Here is a 5297-nt window from a genome sequence, read left to right on the forward strand (position 1 = left end):
TTGGTGTGTAGAATCCGAATATACCTTTCAAAATGTTCTAGCATGAACCATTTTTGAGTTTTTAAAGGTTATTTATTTTTAGTATTCAGTATTTCGCTTTTTGCTGTTCTTCTGTTTTGATGTTTAATTGTTTCTTTTTGATTTGCAGAGGAGAGCTTGAAGATCTACAAATCGTCAGTAAATGGTTGGCATGATAATCCAGTGGTGTGAAAGAGATCTTCAGTGAGTGTTTCCCGTGAAAGATAGTGCAAACTTTTTGTGTTTAAAACTTACACTAAGAAAAATGGCAACTAGTAAATACCGTTGTTGTCCAAACCACCCCGACAACCTTAGTGTGGGAAATTCACTGGAAAAGCCCAAAGAAAACCAATCACTGATTTGGTTAAGAAGGCATATAAATTGTGTTTTGATCGTCCTGTTGGTGATCAAGATAAAAATTTAACACCTCATGTTGCCTGCATAACCTTTGCTACAACCTTAACCGAGTAGTTGAAAGGAAAACGCCGAACCATGCCTTTCGCTGTTCCGATGGTGTGGTGTAAGCCTAATGACCATTATTCAGGCTGTTAAGTCTGTCTTACAAATATTTCGGGACATTCAAGCAAAACTAGACATAAGATAAAGTATCAAAATGTATCTTCTGTGCATTTGCCGGTGCCCGATAATGAGGGATTGCCTGTTCCTGTCCGTAACTTGAAACCAGACAACATGTGTCAAGTGAATCAGAAAGTATTGAACATATAGAAAAGCACTGCCCTTAATATCATGACCCTTCGCCTCATCTCTTTAATCGAAAGGAATCGAACGATTTGGTTCGCGACCTAAAACGTTCGAAACAGCAAGCTGAACTCTTGGGATCGAGACTGCAACAACGGAACCTTATAGCTCCAGCGACAAAAATTTCCTGTTTGAGATCAAGAGGTGCTTCCTTCGCTCAATCTACATGTACATTTACATGGATTCTCTGCAAATCACATTTAAGTGCCTGACAGAGGGTTCATCTAACCACCTTCACAATTCTTTATTATTCCAATCTCGTATAGCGAGCGGAAAGAACGAACACGTATATCTTTCCGTACGAGCTCTGATTTACCCTATTTTATCGTGGTGATCGTTTCTACATATGTAGGTCGGTGTCAACAAAATATTTTCGCATTCGAAAGAGAAAGTTGGTGATTAGAATTTCGTGAGAAGATTCCGGCGCAACGAAAAACCCTTACTTTTAGTGATTTCCAGCCCAAATCCTGTATTCTTTCTGTGACGCTCTCTCCCATATTTCGCGATAATACAAAACGTGCTGCCCTTGTTTGAACTTTTTCGACGTACTCCGTCAGTCCTATCTGGTAAGGAACCCACACCACGTAGCAGTATTCAAAAAGAGGTCGGACAAGCGTAGTGTAGGCAGTCTCGTTAGTAGATGTGTTACATTTTCCAAGTGTGCTGCCAACAAAACGCAGTCTTTGGTTAGCCTTTCCCACAACATTATCTATGTGTTCCTTCCAATTGAAGTTGTTCGTAATTTTAGTACCTAGGTATTTAGTTGAATTTACGGCTTTTAGATTACACTGATTTATCGTGTAACCAAAGTTTAACGAATTCCTTTTAGCGCTAATGTGTTATTTAGGGTCAACTACCAATTTTCGCATCATTGCATCGTTTTGCAATTTGTTTTGATCTTCTGATGACTTTATTGATCGATAATGGACTGCGTCATCTGCAAACAACCTAAGACGGCTGCTCAGATTGTCTCCCAAATCGTTTATATAGATAAGGAACAGCAAAGGGCCTGTAACACTACTTTGGGGAACGTCAGAAATCACTTCTCTTGTACTCGATGGCTTTCCGTCAATTACTACGAATTGTGACCTCTCTGACAGGAAATCACAAGTCCAGTCACATAACTGAGACGATATTCCATAAGCACGCAATTTCACTACAAGCCGCATGTGTGGTACCGTGTCAAAAGCCTTCCGGAAATCCAGAAATACGGAATCGATCTAAACTCTCTTGTCAATAGCACTCAACACTTCATGTGAATAAAGAACTAGTTGTGTGTAACAGGAACGATGTTTTCTTAGCCCATATTGGCTGTGTGTCAATAGACAGTTTTCTTCGAGGTAAGTCATAATGTTCGAACACAATATATGTTCCAGAATCCTGATGCATATCGACGTTAACGATATGGGCCTGTAATTTAGTGGATTACTCCTACTACCTTTCTTGAATATTGGTGTGACCTGTGCAACTTTACAGCCTTTGGGTACGGAACTTTCGTCGAGCGAACGGTTGAATATAATTGTTAAGTATGGAGCTAACTCATCAGCATACTCCGGAAGGAACGAAATTGGTATACAGTCTGGACCAGAAGTCTTGTTTTTATTAAGTGATTTAAGTTTCTTCACTACTCCGAGGATATTTACTTCTACGTCGCTCATGTTGGCAGCTGTTCTCGACTCGAATTCTGGAATATTTACTTCTTCTTCTTTTGTGAAGGCATTTCGGAAGACTGTGTTTAGTAACTCTGCTTTGGCAGCACTGTCTTCGATAGTATCTCCATTGCTATCGCGCAGACAAGGCATTGATTGTTTCTTGCCGCTAACATACTTCACATACGACCAGAATCTCTTTGGATTTTCTGCCAGGTTTCGAGATACAGTTTCGTTGTGGATTCTGTTATAAGCATCTCGCATTGAAGTCCGCGCTAAATTTCGAGTTTCTGTAAAAAATCGCCAATCTTGGGGATTTTGCGTCTGTTTGAATTTGGCATGTATGTTTCGTTGTTTCTGCAACAGTGTTCTAACCCGTTTTGTGTACGAAAGAGGATCAGCTCCGTCGTTTGTTAATTTATTAGGGATAAATCTCTTAATTGATGCCGATACTATTTCTCTGAATTAAAGCCGCATCTGATCTACACTTATATAATTAATTTAGAATGAGTGGAGATTGTCTCTCAGGAAGGCGTCAAGTGAATTTTTATCTGCTTATGTAGAGATGTCAATTTTCTGATGATTCAGTTAGGTGTAGAACATAATCCACAGGAGTGGCGACTATGTATTGACTCCAGTTCAACCAGCTTGAAAGCAGTACTACTGAATAATGGCAATGCATTTCCATCTATATCTTTGGCTTACGCAGTAGACACGAAAGAAACTTAAGAAACCATGGCTTTGCTGCTAGAGGCAATCAAATATAAGGATCATGAATGGCAGCTTTACTGTGATTTAACAGTTGTTGCACTCCTTATAGGGTGACAGACTGGATTCACGAAATACTGCTGCTTTTTGTGCTTTTGGGACCGCCATGACACCAAAAACCACTTACAGTCAAGGAATGGTCTATAACGAAGTTATATGTTCCTGGAAACGTAAATGTGAACAATACCCCATCGGTTGAGCTGAATATAATCATTTTGCACTCCGTCTTCAGGCCACGAGTGGCGTACCGGGACCATCCGACCGCCGTGTCAACCTCGGAGGGGGATGCGGTTAGGAGGGGCGTGGGGTCAGCACACCGCTCTCCCTGTCGTTACGATGGTATTCTCGACCAAAGCCGCTACTATTCGGTCGAGTAGCTCCTCAATTGGCATCACGAGGCTGAGTGCACCCAGAAAAACGGCAACAGCGCATGGCGGCCTGGATGGTCACCCATCCAAGTGCCGACCACGCCCGACAGCGCTTAACTTCGGTGATCTCATGGGAACCGGTGTATCCACTGCGGCGAGGCCGTTGCCCAAAATAATTTTGACTCCCCTTCATATCAAGTGGGGCTTTATCAAGAACTTTGTAAAAGCTCTGGATAAAGAAGGCGAGGCTTTCAATCACTTAAAAGTTTCCCAAATTAAGTGAGGAAAAACTGAAAGAGAATATATTTGTTGGACCACAAATACGAAAATTGCTGAAAAATACAACCTTTGTTACCAAACTCACTGGAATACAATCAGCTGCTTGGTCTTCTTATAAAGCAACTGTGAAGGGCATTTTGGGTAGCAGAAAAGACAAAAACTATGTTACAATTGTGAATGATCCGTTAGATAACTGTAAGAGCATGGGGTGTAGAATGTCGCTTAAAATTCACTTTTTACATTCTCACCTTTCTTCTTCCCGGAAAAGCGTAAGCGTAAGCGATGAGCATGGTGAACCCTTTCACCAAGACATTATTACCATGGAACGCCGTTACAAAGGCCATTGGAACCCTTCGATGATGGGTGACTACTGCTGGGGTCTTGTTAGGGAGTGTGATGAAACTGCAAACAAAAGAAGAGCTCCGTCGACGCATTTTTCAAAAACCAAAGACGATTAAAGGTGAAAATATCTTCTGAACTAATTTGGACCTTTCTTGTCATCATGCCCATATATACATACAAAATAGTATTGATTTCAAACGTTCTGAATGTTTATTTTTGTTCGACTTAATTGTGTCAATTTTCTCTATTACCATTTTTTATTCTGCTGTGTATCTAGGAAATGTGACGTCATAGAGAAAAACTGAATTTACCATAGTATTCAGCACCCCAAAATTAGGTAAATCCACCCATTTACCACCCAGATGCAGAAAAAAAGTTTAAATTTGTTAACTAGTGTTAGTTGATAGCCATCCCACGTGAGGGTCCAGTCCATTCCGGCTCTCCATACTCAAAGGAGCAATGAATTCCCCACATTCAGAGGAGCAGTGGGTTAACACACTTGGATCCTTTGTTTTACTAATCGTTGTTAGTAAATATAATGATATTTAGTGAAACATTTGGCCCAGATTTGTTAGTTTAAATCTTTACAATGAGTAACATCACGTAGGTAAACCATGGCTCAGTTCGTCTAAAGTCTTCGGGATAAGAAACTGTTATTTAAATCTCGTTTCCTATAGACACCCAGTGCTCACGTACGGCCGCGTATCGCAGTTTCCTTATTTTTTCCGCCCTTATTTTTCAGTCCTCATGTAAGCGAACATTCTTTCATAGATTTAGCTGGCAGTGTTGCTTACAAAACAATGTTCTTTGTCTTCCAAGGTGATTTATGTTCATTTGCCTAATGTGTTCAGTTAAGTAATTTACGCAGCGCTGACCAGTGCTTGAGTTCCGTGCTTCGCTTCTCGTTTTGTATGTATACAGCACTTCTTTCAGGCTGATAAGCGGTTTCTATTTAAAAGCGAGAGATGAAGTATCCTGTCATATGTCGAGATATGTAGTTTACCGAAATTTTCACGTTCCGTCAGCTGACGGGATTGGCAACCAAAACGTTAGAAACAGTAACAGTACTTTCATTTAAATGCATTATGCAACATGGGACACGAGAAAAATGTTT

General features: G+C 40.5%; 1 pseudogene; it reads right to left on the reverse strand.

The window, feature by feature from the left end:
• Nucleotides 1-3612: 3612 nt before the first annotated feature.
• On the reverse strand, nucleotides 3613-3730 carry LOC126250177 (5S ribosomal RNA; annotated as a pseudogene).
• Nucleotides 3731-5297: the final 1567 nt, after the last annotated feature.

Source organism: Schistocerca nitens, chromosome 3 (genome assembly GCF_023898315.1).
Source record: "Schistocerca nitens isolate TAMUIC-IGC-003100 chromosome 3, iqSchNite1.1, whole genome shotgun sequence".
NCBI lineage: Eukaryota > Metazoa > Arthropoda > Insecta > Orthoptera > Acrididae > Schistocerca > Schistocerca nitens.